Raw genomic sequence first — 24,125 nt, 5'->3', positions numbered from 1 at the left:
CTCTAGGTGCTGGTGAGATCTAAAGTGGTTAACAGCCAATAATGAGTACAGAAAGGAACTGCGTTTAAAAGTAAAAACTGAGGTACCATTCAATCCAGCAGGCACACCACTGGGCCTCTCACCTGAGAAGACCAGAATCGAAAAGACACAGGCTGCAAAAGCTGCACTGCAGCCTTATTCAAAATAGCCAAGATGGCAAGCAACCAAAATGTCCATCAACAGGTGAATGGATAAAGAAGAAGGAGTCCATGTACACAATGGAATATTAGCCATGGAAAACAATGAAACACTGCTCTTTGAGGCACCAGAGATGAGCCTGGAGATAATCACAAAACATGAGGTAAGTCGGAAAGCAGAAGAGCTATATCCTATGATATCCCTTATAGGCATTATCTAATAACTGACACAAGTGAACATATTTCCACAGAGAAAGACACTCACAGACTTAGAAAACCAACTATGCTCATCTAAAAGGAAAGGTGGGGGGAATGGATAAATGAGATTAGTGTTACTATACATATCCAAATACATATTATATACATATTTCAAAAAGACCGACCATATAGCAAGGGAGGTCGACAGAACACTCTGTAATATTTTACATGGGAAGAGGATCTGTAGAGTAGACATATATAATATACAAATGAACCAGATTGTGTACCCCTAGGACAAACAATATTCTAGTCTTTACCCCAATTAAAAAAAAATAACAAAAACAAGAAGTAATGAGACCTAAACTTATGGGGGTTTCTCCTGGCACATTCCATTCTAATTTACAACCTAGGAACACGACTTCCAGAAAGGCTCTGCTGCCCTAGTACCCAGATTTGGGAATGGAGAAATGCTGCCTCCTTGTGCCCATTTCCCACAACAGCAGCTATAAACCCACTGCTAAAGGTCACTAAATATTCACCAACTTGCAATTCTGTAAATGACACCTGCCCTCCAAATAAATCCTGCGATCAAAAATGGAGCAAAAATTTCAAAAGAGGGCAACCTTCCAAGAAGACAGTTTCAAGAGGTATATTGTACTCACAGATTTTTCTTTTAAGAGAAAAGAAAAAGGTGTGGGAAAATGATGTATTTAAGGAATTTTTAAAGACATGCAAACCCAAATTACAAAATACCTATCAGCTCACAGCAGTCAGAATGGGCATCAGCAAAAATGTTTCCAAAAATAAATGCTGAAGGGACTGTGGAGGAAGGCGTACACTCGGCTCTAAGGGGGACGTGGTAAGAGCCACTAATGAAAACACAATGGAAGTGCCTTGAAAAGATCAACATTGTGCTACCCGTCAATCAGTCATACCCGCTGCTGGGCATATCTCCTGAGAAAATGTGAATCAAAACGTCACAGGCTGGCAATCCTGCACTCCAGCCATATTTACCATAGCCAACATTTGGAAGCAATGAAAATGTCCATCAACAGAGGAATGCACCAAGAAGAACTGTTCCATGTACACAATGGAATATTACTCCAATAATAAATATAAGTTAAATTTAAAAGACAGACATAAGTAAGGAGACATCAGCATTTGTGGGTTTATTCAGGCATATTCCACTCTAATTTATAACCGAGGAACACCACTGGCCAGAAGGTCTGTTTCCCTAGTACCAGCGTGGGGAACGTAGAAAGACTGCCGCCCTCTGGCCGTTACCTGCAAACGCAGGTTTAAGCCTGTGCTAGTGGTCACCGCAAAATGTCTTGAGGGAGGTAATGTCCAAAAAATTTTAACACATACTTTAAGAAAACACTTTGAAGAACTAAGCTGTACTCACAGCCTGAAAAATGAAAAGGACCTGCCTTAAAGCTCAGTTTGAACGGATCATGAGACACATGCAAATTCAACCACAAAGACGTATCAGCTCACACCAGTCAGAATAACCATCATTAAAAAACTACAAAGAATAAATGCTGAAGGTGCTGTGGAGAAATGCAAACCCTCAACTTTAAGTGGGATGTAACCTGGAAAGAGCCACTAAAGAGAACAGAGTGGCGGTGTCTTTCAAAGGTAAACATTGAGCTACCGAATGATCCAGAGGCTTATTCCTGGACCTATAACCTAAGAAGACAGAATTGGAAAGAAAGAGGCAGGCAAATCTGCATTGCACAATATTACAATAGCCAAGATATGGAAGTCACCGAAAAGTCCACCGACAGATGGGTGGACAAAGAAGAATTGCTACATATACAGATGGATTATGAGCTAGCGATAGAATGAAACAATGCCATTTGCAGCACCATAGATGAGTCTAGAAGTAATCACGCAACTTTTAGTAAGTGACAAAGCGAAAGACACATATCCTACCATATCATTTACAGGTGTTACCTACGAATTGATACCAATGAAGATATATCCACGGAGAAAGGCAATCACAGATTCAGTACAAAAACGTATGGTTCACCAAATGGAAAGGTGTGAGGATTGGACACATTACTATATTGGGGTTAACAGACATATAAAAACACATGTGAAATATATAATCACCAAATCACGTACGCAATTCCAAGAGAAGACTACTCAACATTGTGCCATAACCTACATGGGAAAAGGATCCAAAGAAGAATAGATATATGTATAGGTATGAAAGAACCACATCTTGCACACCTAGAACAAACAAAACATTGTAATCAAATTTGCTGTGATTAAAAACTAAAAATAAAATTAAAAATACGAACAAGAAGTAATGAGACATAACATTAAATGGCTTTTTCCTGGCACATTCCATTGTAATTTACAGCCTAGAACACGACTTCCATTAAGGCTCTGTTGCCCTAGTGACCAGATTTGGTAAAGGAGAAATGCTGCCGCCTTGTGGCCGTTTCCCGCAAGAGCGGCTTTTAACCCACAGCTAATGGTCACTTAACATTCACAAGGACTCAGGGCTGTAAAGACCCCTGCCTTCAAAATTCTGCTGAGGTGGGAAATGGATTTAAAAATTCAAAACAGGCAAATGTTTCAAGGAGATTGTATGAAGAGGTAAATTTTACTCACTGTCTTTCTGAAAAAAGGAAAATGGATAAAAGCTCAACCTCAGGAAGTATTAGACTCATACAATCTAATCTACAAAAAGGTTTCAACTCACACGAGTCAACTGACCATTAGCAAAAAGTCTACAAACAATAAATGCTGACGGGGTTTTAGAGAAATATGTGCACTCTAGCTGCTGGTGAGATGTAAAGTGGGTAACAGCCAATGATGAGAACAGAAAGGAGCTGCGTTTGAAAGTAAAAACTGAGGTACCATTCCATCCATCAGGTGCACCACTGGGGCTCACACCTGAGAAGACCAGAATCGAGAAGACCCGGGCTGCAAAAGCTATACTGCAGCCTTATACACAATAGACAAGACAGTGAAGCAACCAAAATGTCCATCCACAGGGGAATGGATAAAGAAGAAGTGATCCATGTACACAATGGAATATTAGCCATGGAAAACAGTGAAACACTGCTCTTTCAGGCACCACAAATGAGCCTGGAGATAATCACAAAACATGAGGTAAGTCGGAAAGCAAGAGACCTATATTCTATGATATCACTTATAGGCGTTATCTAAGAACTGACACAAATGAACATATTTCAACAGAGAAAGGCACTCACAGACTTAGAAAACAAACTAATGGTTAACCAAAATGAAAGGTGGGACGATTTATAAATTAGGATTAAGGGGCTAACATACATATACTAATGTATGTTAAATGTCTATAAACATATAACATATAAACTATAGGAATTATATAATCACCAATTCATATAAAATATATAATGAGAAAAAAACTACCAAATACCAAGGAGGTCTACTCAATATTCTGTAATAACATACATGGTAACAAGATCCGAAGATGAACAGACATATATATGAGTCATTGAGCAGATTCTGTACGGCCAGGCAATCACAACACTCTAATCAAATTACTCTGATAAGAAATATAAATTAAATTTAAAAAACAAACATAAGTAAGGAGACATATCCTTCTGAGGGCTTGCCCCAGCACATTCCACTCTAATTTACAACCTCGGAACACGACCACCAGGAAGACTGTTGCCCTAGTAACAAGAGTCGAGAACGTAATAATGCTGCCGCCTTGTGGCTGTTTCCCACAACAGCAGCTTTAAACCCAGTGCTAATGGTTGCTTAATAGTCACAAGGCCTGCAGGGCTGTAAATGACACCTGCCCTCAAAAAATGCCCTGGGGTAGGGAATAGGCAAGAAAATTCAACACATGACAAATTTGACAAGAAGTCAATATGAAAAGGGAAGTTGTACTCACTCTTTAAGAAAAGAAAGGAAAAGAAATAACAGAACATTCCTAAAGCTCAGTATAAGGAATTAGTAGCCACATGCAAATCCAACCTCCAGAATGGTTTCAGCTCACACCAGTCAAATGACCATCAGCAAAAAGTCTACAAACTATAAATGCTGAAGGAGTTTTAGAAAACTGTGTACCTTCTAGCTGCTGGTGGGATGTAAAGTGGTATCAGCACTAATGAAAACTGAACGGAGCTGCTTTAAAAGAAAAAGTTGAGCTACCATATGATGCGGCAGTGCACCTTTTGGGCATATAACCTAAGACCACCAGAATTGGAAAGACAGGGGCAGGCAAATGTGCACTGCAGCAATATTGAAATACCCAAGACAAGGAGGCAAAAAGAAGGTCCATAAACAAATGAATGGACAAAGAAGAAGTGGTATATGGACACATTGGAATATGAGTCACGAAAAAAAATAAAAGAATGGCATAGGCAGCACCACAGATGAGCCTAGGCATAATCACACAACGTGAAGTAATTCAGAATGCGAGACACAAATGTCCTAGGATATCACTTATGTCATTTGAAAATTCATAAAAATGAACATATTTCCACAGAGAAAGACAATCTCACATTGAGAAGACAAACTTATGGTTAAGCTAAGAAAAGGTGTGAGGAATGGATAAATTAGGATATTGGGGTTAACAAACATATACTAACACATATAAAATATATCATCCCCAAAGAACTATGGAATACAAAGAGTGGTCTACTCAACACTCTGTATCAACCTACATGGAAAAGGACCCAAAGATCAATAGATATATGTATATGTGTAAATGAACAAGATTCTGTTCACCCAGAGCAAAAGACATTTTTCAATCAAATGTCCTCGGACAAAAACTACAAATTAAAGACACAAACAAGAATTTAGGAGGCTAAACCTTACGGGGGTTTTTCCTGGCACATTCCACTCTAATCTGCAACCAAAAAGCACAACTTGCAGCAAGGTTCTGTTTCCCTAGCAAGCAGAGTTGGCAACGTAGAAATGCTGCCACCCAAAGGCCGTTTCCTCAAACAGCAGCTTTCAATCTACTGCTAATGGTCACTAATATTCACAAGTACTGCAGAGCTGTAAATGACTCATGCCCTCAAAAAATGTCCTGGGTCTGGGAATGGTCAAAAAAGTTCACAACACGGAAAACTTTTCAAGAAAACAGTTTGAAGAGGTAAGTGTTACTCAATCTGTTATTTTAAAAAAAGAAGAACATGGATAAAAGCTCAATATCAGGAATTATTGGTTGGATGCAAATCCAAACTACAAAAAGTTTTCGCCACTCAGTATTAAAATGCCATCTGTAAAACGTCTACAAACAATGAATGCTGACGGGTTAGTGGAGAAAGGCATACCCACTATGCTGTTGGTTGGATGTAAATTGGTAACAGCTAATCATGAGAACAGAATGGAGCTGCATTTAAAAGGTAGAAACTGAGCTACCATATGTTGCGGCCCATCCCCTAATGGGCCTATACCCTAAGGAGACCAGAATCGGAAAGGCACAGACAGGAAAACATGCACTGCAGCCATATTTACAATAGCCAAGACAGGCAAGCCAACAAAATGTCCATCAACAGATAAATGGACAAAGAAGAAGCGGTATACGTACCGAATGGAATAGTAGCTTTGGGAAAAAAATGAACAGTGACGTTTTCAGGAGTGCAGATGAGCCTAGAAGTAATCATATTGGGTTAAGTAAGTCAAAAGGGAATGACAAATATCCTATGGTATCGTTTATACATGTTATCCTAAGACTGCTACCAATGAACATATTTCCAAAGAAAAAGACACTCACAGACTTATAAAACAAACTAATGGTTAACCAAAATGAAAGGTGGGAGGATGGATAAATTAGGATTATGGGGCTAACATACATATACTAATGTATGTTAAATGTCTATAAACATATAACATATAAACTATAGGAATTATATAATCACCAATACATATAAAATATATAATGACAAAACAACTACCAAATACCAAGGGAGGTCTACTCAACATTCTGTAATAACATACATGGTAACAGGATCCGAAGATGAACAGACATATGTATGAATCATTGAGCAGATTCTGTACAGCCAGACAATCACAACACTCTAATCAAATTTACTCCGAAAAGAAATATAAATTAAATTAAAAAAACAAACATAAGTAAGGAGACATAACCTTCTGAGGGCTTGCCCCAGCACATTCCACTCTAATTTACAACCTCACAACACTACCTCCAGGAAGACTGTTGCCCTAGTAACAAGAGTCGAGAACGTAATAATGCTGCCGCCTTGTGGCTGTTTCCCACAACAGCAGCTTTAAACCCAGTGCTAATGGTTGCTTAATAGTCACAAGGCCTGCAGGGCTGTAAATGACACCTGCCCTCAAAAAATGCCCTGGGGTAGGGAATAGGCAAGAAAATTCAACACATGACAAATTTGTCAAGAAGTCAATATGAAGAGGGAAGTTGTACTCACTCTTTAAGAAAAGAAACGGAAAGAAAAAACAGAAAATGCCTAAAGCTCAGTATAGGGAATTAGTAGCCACATGCAAATCCAACCTCCAGAAAGGTTTCAGCTCACACCAGTCAAATGACCATCAGCAAAAGTCTACAAATTATAAATGCTGAAGGGGTTTTAGAGAACTGTGTACCTTCTAGCTGCTGGTGGGATGTAAAGTGGTATCAGCACTAACGAAAACTGAACAGAGCTGCTCTAAAAGGTAAAAATTGAGCTACCATATGATGCGGCAGGGCACCTTTTGGGCCTATAACCTAAGACCACCAGAATCAGAAAGACAGAGGCAGGCAAATGTGCACTGCAGCAATATTGAAATACCCAAGACATGGAAGCAAAAAAAAGGTCCATAAACAAATGAATGGATAAAGAAGAAGTGGAATATGGACACATTGGAATATTAGTCACGAAAAAAAATAAAAGAAAGGCATAGGCAGCACCACAGATGAGCCTAGAGATAATCACACAACATGAAGTAAGTCAGGATGCGAGAGACAAATGTCCTAGGATATCACTTATGACATCTGACAATTCATAAAAATGAACATGTTTCCACAGAGAAAGACAATCTCACATTGAGAAGACAAACTTATGGTTAAGCTAAGAAAAGGTGTGAGGAATGGATAAATTAGGATATTGGGGTTAACAAACATATACTAATACATATAAAATATATCATCCCCAAAGAACTATGGAATACAAAGAGTGGTCTACTCAACACTCTGTATCAACCTACATGGAAAAGGACCCAAAGATCAATAGATATATGTATATGTGTAAATGAACAAGATTCTGTTCACCCAGAACAAAAGACATTTTTCAATCAAATGTCCTCGGACAAAAACTACAAATTAAAGACACAAACAAGAATTTAGGAGGCTAAACCTTACGGGGTTTTTTCCTGGCACATTCCACTCTAATCTGCAACCAAAAAGCACAACTTGCAGCAAGGTTCTGTTTCCCTAGCAAGCAGAGTTGGCAACGTAGAAATGCTGCCACCCAAAGGCCGTTTCCTCAAACAGCAGCTTTCAATCTACTGCTAATGGTCACTAATATTCACAAGTACTGCAGCGCTGTAAATGACTCATGCCCTCAAAAAATGTCCTGGGTCTGGGAATGGTCAAAAAAGTTCACAACACGGAAAACTTTTCAAGAAAACAGTTTGAAGAGGTAAGTGTTACTCAATCTGTTATTTTAAAAAAAGAAGAACATGGATAAAAGCTCAATATCAGGAATTATTGGTTGGATGCAAATCCAAACTACAAAAAGTTTTCGCCACTCAGTATTAAAATGCCATCTGTAAAACGTCTACAAACAATGAATGCTGACGGGTTAGTGGAGAAAGGCATACCAACTATGCTGTTGGTTGGATGTAAATTGGTAACAGCTAATCATGAGAACAGAATGGAGCTGCATTTAAAAGGTAGAAACTGAGCTACCATATGTTGCGGCCCATCCCCTAACGGGCCTATACCCTAAGGAGACCAGAATCGGAAAGGCACAGACAGGAAAACATGCACTGCAGCCATATTTACAATAGCCAAGACAGGCAAGCCAACAAAATGTCCATCAACAGACAAATGGACAAAGAAGAAGCGGTATACATACCGAATGGAATAGTAGCTTTGGGAAAAAAATGAACAGTGCCGTTTTCAGGAGTGCAGATGAGCCTAGAAGTAATCATATTGGGTTAAGTAAGTCAAAAGGGAATGACAAATATCCTATGGTATCGTTTATACATGTTATCCTAAGATTGCTACCAATGAACATATTTCCAAAGAAAAAGACACTCACAGACTTATAAAACAAACTAATGGTTAACCAAAATGAAAGGTGGGAGGATGGATAAATTAGGATTATGGGGCTAACATACATATACTAATGTATGTTAAATGTCTATAAACATATAACATATAAACTATAGGAATTATATAATCACCAATACATATAAAATATATAATGACAAAACAACTACCAAATACCAAGGGAGGTCTACTCAACATTCTGTAATAACATACATGGTAACAGGATCCGAAGATGAACAGACATATGTATGAATCATTGAGCAGATTCTGTACAGCCAGATAATCACAACACTCTAATCAAATTTACTCCGACATGAAATATAAATTAAATTTTAAAAACAAACATAAGCAAGGAGACATAACCTTCTGAGCGATTGCCCCAGCACATTCCACTCTAATTTACAACCTGGGAACACTACCTGCAGTAAGACTCTGTTGCCCTGGTAACAAGAGTTGAGAACATAATAATGCTGCCGCCTTGTGGCTGTTTCCCACAACAGCAGCTTTAAACCCAGTGCTAATGGTTGCTTAATAGTCACAAGGCCTGCAGGGCTGTAAATGACACCAGCCCTCAAAAAATGCCCTCGGATAAGGAATAGGCAAGAAAATTCAACACATGACAAATTTTTCAAGAAGACAATATGAAGAGGGAAGTTGTTCTCACTCTTTAAGAAATGAAAGGAAAAGAAATAACAGAACATGCCTAAAGCTCAGTATAAGGAATTAGTAGCCACATGCAAATCCAATCTCCAGAAAGGTTTCAGCTCACACCAGTCAAATGACCATCAGCAAAAAGTCTACAAACTATAAATGCTGAAGGGGTTTTAGAAAACTGTGTACCCTCTAGCTGCTGGTGAGATGTAAAATGGTTAACAGAAAGTAAAGAGAACAGAAAGGAGCTGCGTTTAAAAAGGAAAATTGAGGAACCATTCAATCCAGCAGGCGCACCTATGGGCCTCTCACCTGAAAAGAACAGAATCAAGAAGACCCGGGCTGCAAAAGCTGCAGTGCAGCCTTATTAACAATAGACAAGACAGTGAAGCAACCAAAATGTCCATCAACAGATGAAGGGATAAAGAAGTGGTCCATGTACACAATGAATACTAGCCATGGAAAACCATGAAACACTGCTCTTTTAGGCACCATAGATGATCTTGGAGATAATCACAGAACATGAGGTAAGTCGGAAAGCAAAAGTCCTATATCCTATGATATCACTTATAGACGTTATCTAATAACTGACACAAATGAACATATTTCCATAGAGAAAGTCAATCACAGACTTATTAAAAAAAACTATGCTTATCTAAAAGGAAAGGTGGGGGGAATGGATAAATGAAGATTAGCATTACCATATGTATACAAATACATATTATATACATATATCAAAAAGACCGACCATATAGCAAGGGAGGTTTACGGAACACTCTGTAATAATTTACATGGGAAGAGACTCTCTACTTAAATAGATATATATAATGTGTAAATGAACCAGAGTGTGTACACCTTCGACAAGCAACATTCTAACCATTACCCCAATTTAAAAAATTTAAACAATGAACTAGGAGTAATGAGACATAAACTTATGGGGGGGGTTTCCTGGCACATTCCATTCAAATTTACAACCTAGGTAAACAACTTCCAGAAGGGCTCTGCTGCCCTAGTATCCAGATTTGGGAATGGAGAAATGCTGCATCCGTGTGGCCATTTCCCACAACAGCAGCTTTAAACACACTGCAAAAGGTCACTAAATATTCACCAATTGCAGTTCTGTAAATGACACCTGCCCTCCAAAAAATACTGAGGTCGAAATTTGACCAAAATATTCAAGAGTGCAACCTTCCAAAAAGACAATTTGAAGAAGCATATTGTACTCAAAATTTTGTCCTTTTTTCTTTTAACAAAAAAGAAAATGGCGTGGACAAATGATGTATTTTAGGAATATTTACAGACATGTAAACCCAAATTACAAAAACCTATCAGCTCACACCAGTCAGAATGGCCATCAACAAAAATGTTGCAAACAATAAATGCTGACGTGATTGTGGAGAAATGCGTACCCTCGATTCTAAGGGGGACGTGGTAAGAGCCACTAATGAAAGCACAATTGAGGTGCCTTGAAAAGGTAAACATTGAGCTACCATACCAGTCAATAAATCATACCCACTGCTGGGTCTATCACCTGAGAAAATGAAAATCAAACATCACAGGCTGGCAATCCTTCACTCCAGCAATATTTACCATAGGCAACACTTGGAAGCAACAAAAATGTCCATCAACAGAGGAATGCACCAAGAAGAAGTTGTCCATGTACACAATGGAATATTAGCCATGGAAAACATTGAAGCACTGCTCTTTGAGGCACCATAGATGAGCCTGGAGATAATCACAAAACATAAAGTAGGTCAGAAAGCAAAAGACCTATATCCTATAATATCACTTATGGCATTATCTAATAACTGACACAAATGAACATATTTCCAAAGAGAAAGACACTCACAGGTTTAGAAAACAAACTATGCTCATCTAAAAGGAAAGGAGGGGGGAATTTATAAATAAAGATTAGTGTTAGTATACGTATACAAATACATACTATATACATATATCAAAAAGCCAGACCATATATTAAGGGGGTCTACGGAACACTCTGTAATATTTTACATGGGAAGAGGATCTGTACATGAATAGACGTATATAATGTACAAATGAACCAGATTGTGTACACTTAGGACAAACAATACTCTAATCTTCACCCCAATTAAAAAAATTAACAAAACCAAGAAGAAGTAATGAGACATAAACTTATGGGGGTATCTTCTGACACATTCCATTCTAATTTACAACCTAGGAACACGACTTCCAGAAAGGCCCTTGCCCTAGTATCCAGATTTGGGAATGGAGAAATTCTACCTCATTGTAGCCGTTTCCCGCAACAGCAGCTTTAAACCCATTGATTAAGGTCACTACATATTCACAAAACTTGTAGGCCTGTAAATGACACCTACCCTCCAAAACAATCCTGGGGTTGAAAATTGACCAAAAAATTCAAAAGAGGGCAACGTTCAAGAAGACACTTTCAAGAGGTATATTGTACGCACACTTTTTTCTTTTTTTAAACAGAAAAGAAAAAGGCGTGGAAAAATGATGAATTTTAGAAATTTTAATGACATGCATACCCATATTACAAAAACCTATCAGCTCACAGCAGTCAGAATGGCCATTACGAAAAATCCTGCAAAAAATAAATGCTAAAGGGATTGTGGAGAAATGTGTACCCTCGGTTGAAAGGAGGGGGGACATGTAAAGAGCCACTAATGAAAACACAATGTAGGTGCTTTGAAAAGGGAAACATTGAGCTACCAGTGAATCAATCACAACCACTGCTGGAACTATCACCTGAGAAAATGAGAATCAAAAACTCACAGGCGGGCAAACCTGTACACCAGCAATATTTACCATAGTGAACACTTGGAAGCAACACAAATGTCCATCAACAGAGGAATGCACCAAGAAGAAGTGGTCCTTGTATACAATGGAATATTACTCCAGTAAAAAATATCAATTAAATTTAAAAAACAAACAAATGTAAGGAGACATCAGCATTTGTGGGTTTATCCGAGCACATTCCACTCTAATTTATAACCGAAGAACACCACTGGCGGGTAGGTCTGTTTCCCAAGTACCAGCGTGGGGAATGTAGAAAGGCTGCCACCCTCTGGCCGTTACCTGCAAAAGCAGCTTTATAGCCTGGGCTAATGGTCACTTCAGATGAACAAGTACTGCAGGGCTGTAAATGAAACCTGCCCTCAAAATGTCTTGAGGGAGGTAATGGCCAAAAATTTTCAAAATGTGACACATACTTAAGAAAACACTTTGAAGATCTAAGCTGTAATCACAGTTTGATAAATAAAAAGGACATGCTTTAAAGCTCAATTTCAACAGATTATGGGACACATGCAAATTCAACCACAAAGAGGTCTCAGCTCGCACCTGTCAGAATAACCATCAGCAAGAAAACTACAAACAATAAATACTGAAGGTGTTTTGGAGAAATGCATACCCTCAACTTTAAGTGGGACGTAACCTGGAAAGAGCCAGTAATGAGAACTGAATGGTGGTGCCTTTAAAATGTACACACTGAGCTACCATATGATACAGCAAGCCCACTCCTTGTCCTATAACATAAGAAGATAAAACTGGAAAGACACAGGCAAGCAAATGTGCATTGCTGCAGTATTACAATAGCCAAGACATGGACGCAACCAAAAAGTCCATCAAGAGGTGCGTGGTCAAAGAAAAACTGGTACACGTACAGATGGAATATTAGCCAGAGAAAAAAATGAAACAATGCTATTTGCAGCACCATGTATGATTCTTGTGGTAATCAGGCAAATTTTACTAAGTCAGAAAGCAAAAGACACATATCCTATAATATCACTTATAGGTCTTAGCTAAAAATTGATACCAAGGAAGATATTTCCACAGAGAAATGCAATCACAGATTCATTAAATAAGCTTATGGTTCACCAAATGGAAAGGTGTGAGGATTGGATACATTAGGTATTGGGGTTAAGATAGATATAGAAACACTTGTGAAATATGTAATCACCAAAGACCTATGTAATACCAAGAGAAGATTACTCAACAGTGTGTCATAACCTACATGGGAAAATGATCCAAAGAAGAATAGATATATGTATATGTTTAAAAGAATCACATCTTGCCCACCTAGAAGAAACAAAACATTTTAATCAAATTTGCTCTGGTAAAAAATAAAAATTAAATTAAAAAAAGAACAAGAAGTAATGAGACATAAACTTAAGGGGCTTTTTGCTGGCACATTGTATTCTAATTTACAACCAGAACATGACTTCCATTAAGGCTCTGTCATCACTAATAAAGCAGCTTTATAAGCAATGTTGAAGATAGCTTAAAAGATGTCTCACTAATTATTGATAGTAACAAGAAAACAAAGTAAAGTAAAAATATCACTGCAAAATGTATACATAGAGTAAGGATAGTAGATCAAACACTTATTAAACTACTTTAAAGAATAAAAGACAACAGTAGTATGTTTTTTTTTAAAAAGAGAGGGCCCAAATAAACCTGAAATGAAAGAGATGATGTTACAACAGACACCACAGAAATACAAAGTATCCTAAGATACACACAGCGTAACTCAGGGCTCAGGCTGGACAGAGCCCACTCTCCAGTCCCCTGTACATGACTTACAGGAGCCTCAGGAACTGAGGATGGGGTCCCTGAGGAGAGGCTCAAGATAGAATATGGTAGGCATTAACATGGCTGCATTCATCTTAAACATGCCTGAACTACAATCACACGAGATGATTTTGTCCTGTATGTACATCGGCACCTCTAGTCGGAACTGCAGATCTTTGGCTTCATCACCTCTACTGACAGCATTAGGTTCACCTGCTGAGGACCGTCTCCTATAGGATTTCTAGAACCACAAAACATCGAAGCTTCACAGGACCCAGAATCTGTGTGATTCCACGCAGAGTATCAGAGTCTCAACTCCACTCAGATACTCCACTCTTGGAGGGCACACACAAAGTAGTGTGCACATCAAGACCCAGGGGAAGGAGCAGTGACCCCATAAGAGAATGACCAGAACTACCTGCTAGTTTTAGAGGGTCTCCTGCAGAGGCAGGTGGTGGCTGTGGCTGTGGCTCACCATGAGGACAACGACACTGGCAGCAGAAGTTCTGGGAAATACTCCTTGGTGTGAGCCCTCCCAGAGTCCGCCATTAGCCCCACCAAGAGCAAGGTAGGCTCCAGTGCTGGCTTGCCTCAGGCCAAACAACCAACAGGGAGGGAACCCAGCCCCATGCATCAGCAGACAAGTGGATTAAACTTTTTTATTAAAGTTTTATTTAATCCACAGACAAGCGGATTAAAGCTCTGCCCACCAAAGCAACACCCAGCTCTACTCACCACCTGTCCCTCCCATCAGGAAGCTTGCACAAGACTCTAAGATAGACTCATCCACTGGAGAGCAGACAGCAGAAGCAAGAAGAACTACAATTCTGAAGCCTGTGGAAGGAAAACCTCATTCACAGAAAGATAGACAAAATGAAAAGGCAGAGGACTTTATACCAGATCAAGGAACAAGATAAAACCCCAGAAAAAAAACGAAATGAGATGGAGATAGGGAACCTCCCAGAAAAAGAATTCCAAATAATGATAGTGAAGATGATCCAAGATCTTGGAAAAAGAATGGAGGCAAAGATCGAGAGGATGCAAGAAATGCTTAACAAAGAACTAGAAGAATTAAGGAACAAACACCTAGAAGAATTAAAGAACAAACAAACAGTGGTGAATAATATAATAACTGAAATGAAAAATACACTAGAAGGAATCAGTAGCAGAATAACTGTGGCAGAAGAACGGATAAGTGACCTGGAAGACAGAAAGGTGGAAATCACTGCCATGGAACAGAATAAAGAAAAAGAATGAAAATAAATGAAGACACCCTAAGAGTCCTCTGGGACAACATTAAACGCAACAACATTCACATTATAGGGGTCCCAGAAGGAGAAGAGAGAGAGAAATGACCCAAGAATATATTTGAAGAGATTATAGTCAAAAACTTCCCTAGCATGGGAAAAGAAATAGCCAGCCAAGTCCAGTAAGTGTAGAGAGTCCCAGGCAGGATAAACCAAAGGAGAAAAATGCCAAGACACATAGTAACCAAATTGACAAAAATTAAAGACAAAGAAAAATTATTGAAAGCAACAAGGGAAAAATAACAAATAACATAAAAGGGAACTCCCATAACAGCTGATTTCTCAGCAGAAAATCTACAAGCCAGAATGGAGTGGCATGATAAATTTAAAGTGATGAAAGGGAAGAACCTACAACCAAGAGTACTCCACCCAGCAAGGAACTCATTCAGATTTCACAGAGAAATCAAAAGTCCTACAGACAAGCAAAAGCTAAGAGAATTCAGCACCATGAAACCAGCTCTACACCAAATGCTAAAGGAACTTCTCTAAGTGGGAAACACAAGAGAAGAAAAGGACCCACCAAGACAAACCCGTAACAATTAAGAAAATAGTAATAGGAACATACGTATCGATAATTACCTTAAAAATGAATGGACTAAATGTTCCAACCAAAAGACACAGGCTCTCTGAATGGATACAAAAACAAAACCCATATATATGCTGTCTACAAGAGACCCATTTGAGACCTAGGGACACATACAGACTGAAATTGAGGCGATGGAAAAATATATTCTATGCAAATGAAAATCAAAAGAAAGCTGGAGTAGCAATACTCATATCAGATAAAATAGACTTTAAAATAAAGAATGTTACAAGAGACAAGGAAAGACACTACATAATGGTCAAGGGATCTATCCAAGAAGAAGATATAACAATTATAAATATATATGTACCCAACATAGGAGCACCTCAATATATAAGGCAACTGCTAACAGCTATAAAAGAGGAAATCGACAGTAACACAATAATAGCGGGGGACTTTAACAGCTCACTTACACCAGTGGAGATCATCCAGACAGAAAATTAATAAGGAAACACAAGCTTTAAATGACACAATAGACCAGATAGAGTTAATTGATATTTATAGGACATTCCATCCAAAAACAGCAGATTACACGTTCTTCTCAACTGCACACAGAACATTCTCCAGGACAGATCACATCTTGGGTCACAAAAAAGCCTCAGTAAATTTAAGAAAACTGAAATCATATCAAGCAGCTGTTCCGACCACAATGCTATGAGATTAGAAATCAATTACAGGGAAAAAACTGAAAAAAACACAAACACATGGAGGCTAAACAATACGTTACTAAATAACCAAGAGATCACTGAAGAAATCAAAGAGGAAATCAAAAACTACCTAGAGACAAATGACAACAAAAACACGATGATCCAAAACCTATGGGATGCAGCAAAAACAGTTCTAAGAGGGAAGTTTATAGCAATACAAGCCTACCTCAAGAAACAAGAAAAATCTCAAATAAACAATCTAACCTTACACCTAGAGGAACTAGAGAAAGAAAAACAAAACCCAAAGTTAGTAGAAGGAAAGGAATCATAAAGATCAGAGAAGGAATAAATGAAATAGAAACAAAGAAAACGAAAGCAAAGATCAATAAAACTAAAAGCTGGTTCTTTGAGAAGATAAACAAAAATGATAAACCTTTAGCCAGACTCAAGAAAAAGAGGGAGAGGACTCAAAACAACAAAATTAGAAGTGAAAAAGGAGAAGTTACAACAGACACCACAGGAATACAAAGCATCCTAAGAGACTACTACAAGCAACTCTATGCCAATAAAATGGACAACCTGGAAGAAATGGACAAATTCTTAGAAAGGGATAACCTTCCAAGACTGAATCAGGAAGAAATAGAGAATATGAACAAACCTATCACAAGCAATGAAATTGAAACTGTGATTAAAAATCTTCCAACAAACAAAAGTCCAGAACCAGATGGCATCACAGGTGAATTCTATCAAATATTTAGAGAAGAGCTAACATCCAACCTTCTCAAATTCTTCAAAACAATTGCAGGGGAAGGAACACTCCCAAACTCATTCTATGAGACCACCATCACCCTGATACCAAAACCAGACAAAGGTACTACAAGGAAAGAAAATTATAGACCAATATCACTGATGAATATAGATGTAAAAATCCTCAACAAAATACTAGCAAACAGAATCGAACAACACATTAAAAGGCTCATACACCATGATCAAGTGGGGTTTATCCCAGGGATGCAAGGATTCTTCAATATACACAAATCAATGTGATACACCATATTAACAAATTGTAGAATAAAACCATATGATCATCTCAATATATGCAGGAAAAGATTTTGAGCAAATTCAACACCCATTTATGATAAAAACTATGCAGAGTGTGGGCATAGAGGGAAACTACCTCAACATAATAAAGACCATATATGACAAACCCACAGCAAACAGCATTCTCAATGGTGAAAAACTGAAAGCGTTTCCTCTAAGATCAGGAACAAGACGAGGATGTCCACTCTCACCACTACTATTCGACATAGCTTTGGAAGTCCTAGCCATGGCAATCAGAGAAGAAAAAGAAATAAAAGGAATACAAAAAGGAAAAGAAGAAGTAAAATTGTCACTGTTTGCAGATGACATGATATCATAGATAGAGAAGCCTAAAGATGCCACCAGAAAACCACTGGAGTAAATCAATGAATTTGGTAAAGTTGCAGGATACAAAATTAATGCACAGAAATTGCTTGCATTCCTATACACTAAAAATGAAAGAACAGAAGGAGAAATTAAGGAAACAATCCCATTACCACTGCAACAAAAAGAATAAAATACCTAGGAATAAACCTAACTAAGGAAGTAAAAGCCCTGTACTCAGAAAACTATAAGACACTGATGAAAGAAATAAAAGATGATATAAACAGATGGAGACATATACCATGTTCTTGGATTAGAAGAATCAATATTGTGAAAAAGACTATACTACCCAAAGCAATCTACAGATTCAATGCAATCCCTATCAAAATACCTTTGGCATTTTCTACAGAACTAGAAAAAAATCTTAAAATTTGTAGGGAGACACAAAAGACCCCGGATAGCCAAAGCAGTCTTGAGGGGGAAAAAAAAAAGAGCTAGAGGAATCAGACTTCCAGACTTCAGACTATATTACAAAGCTACAGCAATCAAGATAATATGGTACTGACACAAAAACAGAAATAGAGATCAATAGAACAGGATAGAAAGCACAGAGATAAACCCACGTACCTATGGTTAACTAATCTATGACAAAGGAGGCAAGGGTATACAATGGAGAAAAGACAGTGTCTTCAGTAAGTGGTGCTGGGAAAACTGGACAGCTACATGTAAAAGAATGATATTAGAACACTCCCTAACACCATACACAAACATAAACTCAAACTGGATTAGAGACCTAAATGTAAGACCAGCCACTATAAAACTCTTAGAGGAAAACATAAGCAGAACAGTCTATGACATAAATCACAGAAAGATCCTTCTTTGACCCACCTCCTAGATAAATGGAAATAAAAACAAAAATTAAAAAATGGGACCTAATGAAACTTAAAATCTTTTGCACAGCAAAGGAAAACATAAGCAAAACGAAAAGACAACCATCAGAATGGGAGAAAATATTTTCAAATGAAGCAAATGGCAAAGGATTAATATCCAAAAAGCAGCTCATGTAGCTCAATATCACAAAACCAAACAACCCAATCCAAACATGGGCAGAAGACCTAAATAGACATTTCTCCAAAGAAGATATACAGATTGCCAAAAAACACATGAAAGAATGCTCAACATCACTGATCATTAGAGAAATGCAAATCGAAATTACAATGAGGTATCACCACACACAGGTAAGAATGGCCATCATCAAAAAAATCTACAAACAATAAATGCTGCAGAGGTGTGGAAAAAAGGGAACCCTCTTGCACCGTTGGTGGGAGTGTAACTTCATACAGCCACTATCGAGAACAATATGGAGGTTCCTTAAAAAACTAAAAATAGAATTACCATATGACACAGCAATCCCACTACTGGGCATATACCTGGAGAAAACCATAATTCAAAAAGAGTCATGTTCCACAATGTTCACTGCAGCTCTATTTGCAATAGCCAGGACATGGAAGCAACCTAAGTGTCCATCAACTGATGAATGGGTAAAAAAGATGTTTCACATCTTCAATATAAAATGGAATATTACACAGCCATAAAAAGAAATGAAATTGAGTTATATGTAGTGAGATGGATGGACCTAGAATCTGTCCTACAGAGTGAAGTAAGTCAGAAAGAGAAAAACAAATACTGTATGCTAACATATATATATGGAATCTAAAAGAAAAAAAGTTTATGAAGAACCTAGGGGCAGGAAAAGATTAAGGACACAGACATAGAGAAAGGACTTGAGGACACGGGGAGGGGGAAGGGTAAGCTGGGACAAAGTGAGAGAGTGGTATGGACTTATATACACTACCAAATGTAAAATTGATAGCTACTGGGAAACAGCCACATAGCACAGGGAGATCAGCTCGGTGCTTTGTGACCACCTAAAGGGGTGGGAAAAGGGAATGAGAGGGAGGTGAAAGAGGGAGGGGATATGGTGTTATATGTATACGTATAGCTGATTCACTTTTTTATACAGCAGAAACTAACACACAATTGTAAAGCAATTATACTCCAACAAAGATGTAAAAGAAAAAAAACAGAAAGCCCAGAGACAAACCTACACACCTATGGTCCACTAATCTATGACAAAGGAGGCAAGGATATACAATGGAGAAAAGACAGTCTCTTCAATAAGTGGTGCTGGGAAAAATGGACAGCTACATGTAAAAGAATGAAATTAGAACACTCCCAAACACCATACACAAAAAATAAACTCAAAATGGATTAGAGACCGAAATGTAAGACCGGACACTATAAAACTCTTAGAGGAAAACATAGGAAGAATACTCTTTGACATAAATCACAGTAAGATCTTTTTTGATCCACCTCCTAGAGTAATGGAATAAAAAACAAAAATAAACAAATGGGAGCAAATGAAACCTAAAAGCTTTTGCAAAGCAAAGGAAACTACAAACAAGACGAAAAGACAACCCTCAGAATTGGAGAAAATATTTGCAAACGAATCAATGGACAAAGGATTAATCTCCAATATATATAAACAGCTCATGCAGCTCAACAGTAAAAAAACAAACAACCCAATTCAAAAATGGGCAGATGACGTAAATAGACATTTGTCCCAAGAAGACATACAGATGGCCAAGAAGCACATGAAAAGCTACTCAACATCACTAATTATTAGAGGAATATAAACCAAAACTACAATAAGGTATCACCTCACACAAGTTAGAATGGGCATCATCAGAAAATCTACAAACAACAAATGCTGGAGAGGGTGTGGAGAAAAGGGAACCCTCTTGCACTATTTGTGAGAATGTAAATTGATACAGTCACTATGGAGAACAGTATGGAGGTTCCTTAAAAAACTAAAAATAGAATTACCATATGACCCAGCAATCCCACTACTGGGCATATACCCAGAGAAAACCATAATTCAAAAAGACACATTCATCACAATGTTCATTGCAGCACTATTTACAATAACCAGGTCATGGAAGCAACCTAAATGCCCATAGACAGACAAATGGAAAAGATGTGGTACATATATAAAATGGAATATTACTCAGCCATAAAAAGGAATGAAATTGGGTCATTTGTAGAGACGTGGATAGATCTAGAGACTGTCATACAGAGTGAAGTAAGTCAGAAAGAGAAAAACAAATATCGTATATTAACGCATACATGTGGAACCTAGAAAAATGGTACAGATGAACCGGTTTGCGAGGCAGAAGTAGAGACACAGATGTAGAGAACAAATGTATGGACACCAAGGGGGGAAAGTGGCAGGGTGGTGGTGGTGGGATGAATTGCGAGCCTGAGATTGACATATATACACTTATATGTATAAAATAGATAACCAAGAAGAACCTGCTGTATAAAAAATGAATAAAATAAAATTCAAAAATTAAAAAATAAATAATATTTAAAAAAATAAAACAAAAAAAAAGTTCTGTCCTTCCCATAGACGTATTTATATGAATGAATTATTTCCATGCTTATGTCTATAAATACAAAAAGAGGAATAAAACCTACCTTGAACCAAAAAAGAAAAAAAAAAACAGAACCCACTGGCCATACAGAGGAAAACCCTATCAGGGCACTTGCTCCAGTGGTAAACAATTCTGAAGTTGGTCAGAGGTGGGGAATCGTCTCCCATGCAGCCAGCAGCACCCCCGCAAGGAGCGTCCTCATTGCAAAGTTGGGGGACCGTGAGAAGGCGTCTCTGAGTAAACATGAGCTGAGCCCCAGGCCAGCTGCTTCTGAACTTTTCCCACCCTTCCCAGGTAAAACACCTGAATGTGTGCAAAGGCTTTAAAGCCTAGAGGAAGGGGCTTGGAGTCACACCAGCGACAGCATGCAGGCCGACTTAGTGTCTGCAGGCCAGCCAGGATGGTCCTGGCCCCAGGCGCTCTTCTGGAAGCGTTCCACTTCCCTGCCTGAGGTACCCCTCCTGTCCCGGCCCCCACTGCTTTTTTCCTTCCTCACCTCTGCCCAGGGAGAAATTCCAGCAGCAGGTATGGGTGACACATCCTCTTCTTTAGCAGGTGACAGCCCGGCAACTCCTGCAGAAAGTCCAGCAGAACCCCACTCACACGGGGCCACTCATAGAGCCCTGGGCCCTACTCCCTCCCACCAGCCCAATCCCGAGACTGCTGACGGGGCAGAGAATATGGCGTCAGGCACAGCTGCAGAGGCTTTTGCTGCCTGGAGGGGTGTTTATATTGACCTCAACCCAGGCACACCTGGGAAGGGCTGGCCGGCCGGGTCAGGCTGCCCAGGTCAGCTAATCCTCGCCCATCAGGGGCTGAGTTGCAGAAAATGGGCCTTGCTGCACTGGCCAGATCCAAGAAACAGGTGTACGGTCCCGAGAGTCAGGATAGACAAGGGGCGGCAGCCCTGGCTTGTTTTCTAATCATTTTATCTGGTCCATGAGTGGGACACAACTTCAAGAAGACCCTCTCCTAATGAGAGGAACCCAGGAGTCAGGAAGAGGAGGGGTGGTGGGTGGAGACAGAGGCCTGGTGCCCTGGCTGCAGTGGAAGCCCCTGGAAGACCAGGTGGAAGGAGGCCACACAGAGTGAATGCTAGGGTCACAGACATGTCGGAGCTACTGTTTGTTAGTTCAAGCCCTGCTCTGAGGTGCTCTGTGCCAGCTCTGAGTGACAGGTGTGCTGGGGGTGCTCTGCAATGAGGGCTATGTGCACGGTTCCTGTGTGCCCAGCCCTGCCGGGGTACCTGTCCAGGGAGCTCCATATCCAGGGAGGGGCCTGACCACGAGAGCCCCGTGGGCTGCTGGGTACCTGCCCAGTGAGCTCCATATCCAGGGAGGGGCCTGACCACGAGAGCCCCGTGGGCTTCTGGGTACCTGCCCAGGTGAGCTCCATATGCAGGGAGGGGCCTGACCACGAGAGCCCCGTGGGCTGCTGGGTACCTGCCCAGGTGAGCTCCATATCCTGGGAGGGCCCTAACCACGAGAGCCCCGTGGGCTGCTGGGTACCTGTACAGGTGAGCTCCATATCCTGGGAGGGGCCTGACCACGAGAGCCCCGTGGGCTGCTGGGTACCTGCCCAGGTGAACTCCATATCCTGGGAGGGCCCTAACCACAAGAGCCCTGTGGCTGCTGGATACCTGCACAGGTGAGCTCCATATCCTGGGAGGGGCCTGACCACGAGAGCCCCGTGGGCTGCTGGGGACCTGGTAAAGGACGCCAGGACAGTCAGTGAAGCCACAGAGGATATACATCCAGTAGTTCCTAATTCCTACACCCTGCTGGTCATTCTACCATCCACCAGGACATGCTATTCTGTATTAGACTTCAATGATGCCTTCTTGTGTATTCCATTAGTCCCAGAGTCACAAGAAATTTTGGCTGTGAGTGGCAGGACTCAACATACAACAAAAACAATACTGCTGGGCCATCCTGCCCCAGCGGTTCAAAAATACCCACACCATCTTTGGGGAAACGTTAGCTAAAGCCCTAAAATATCTACCTCTGGAGAAGGGAACCCTCCTTCAATACGCAGACGACATTCTGATCGCCAGCCCTACTAAGGTGGTCTCTGAACTACCTAGACAATAAAAGATAGAAGGTGTCCAAGAAAAAGGCTCAAATATCACAGACTAAGGTGACCTGCCTGGGCTTCATTCTCACAGAAGATCAGAGAAGCCCATCCCAGGAAAGGGAAGAAGCCATTTGCAGCCTCACCCTTCCTAAAACTAGAAGACAGCTTAGGGGTTCCTGGGGAGACCGGGGTTTGCTGCATCTGGATCCCTAAATACAGTCTAATAGCTGGGCCTCTATATGAAACACTGAAAGGAAAAGATGATGATCCTTTTGAATAGAATCCAGAAGCGGCCTTTCAAGAATGGAAAGAGCAGTCAATTCAGACCCTTGCCCTGGACCTCCCTAATTTAGCTAAACCCTTTGACCTTTACATTCCTGGTCGAAGGCGAATCACCCTTGGAGTATTAGTGCAAAAACTGGGACCACTTGAAATGGAACAATGCAAGAATGCCCTCCAGGCATTGGCCAGCCACCCCATCCGACCAGGATACTGGGGGTATCTAAAAACCTGGAAACGAGCAGCCCACAAGCCAGCTCCCTCCTAAGGGAAAAGGACGCCACTTGGTGATCCTAACCACCCACCATGCCCTGAAGTTGCAGGGATCGCTCTGTGGGCACAATGACCTCGAGTGAGGAGGCCCTCCAACTCCAACCTCCAGAGAGACAACCTGGGGCAACAGGCCCCCATGACGACTCGTGTGACCATCACTTGACCTGGAGCTTCTCTCAGAAAACCACAAGAGTGTGCCCCAAAAGAACAGACTATTGCTTGC

General features: G+C 39.9%; 1 long non-coding RNA gene across 1 annotated transcript; it reads left to right on the top strand.

The window, feature by feature from the left end:
• Positions 1–1,332: 1,332 nt before the first annotated feature.
• On the top strand, positions 1,333–20,738 carry LOC309653475. Its single transcript, XR_014259210.1, has 2 exons — positions 1,333–1,714; positions 12,448–20,738. It is a non-coding gene; the product is annotated as an uncharacterized lncRNA (long non-coding RNA).
• Positions 20,739–24,125: the final 3,387 nt, after the last annotated feature.

Source organism: Balaenoptera physalus (genome assembly GCF_965194825.1).
Source record: "Balaenoptera physalus genome assembly, contig: HAP1_SCAFFOLD_252, whole genome shotgun sequence".
Classification (NCBI taxonomy): domain Eukaryota; kingdom Metazoa; phylum Chordata; class Mammalia; order Artiodactyla; family Balaenopteridae; genus Balaenoptera; species Balaenoptera physalus.
The sequence above is the reverse complement of the archived record's forward strand: the minus strand, read 5'-3'. Positions and strand labels throughout refer to the sequence as shown.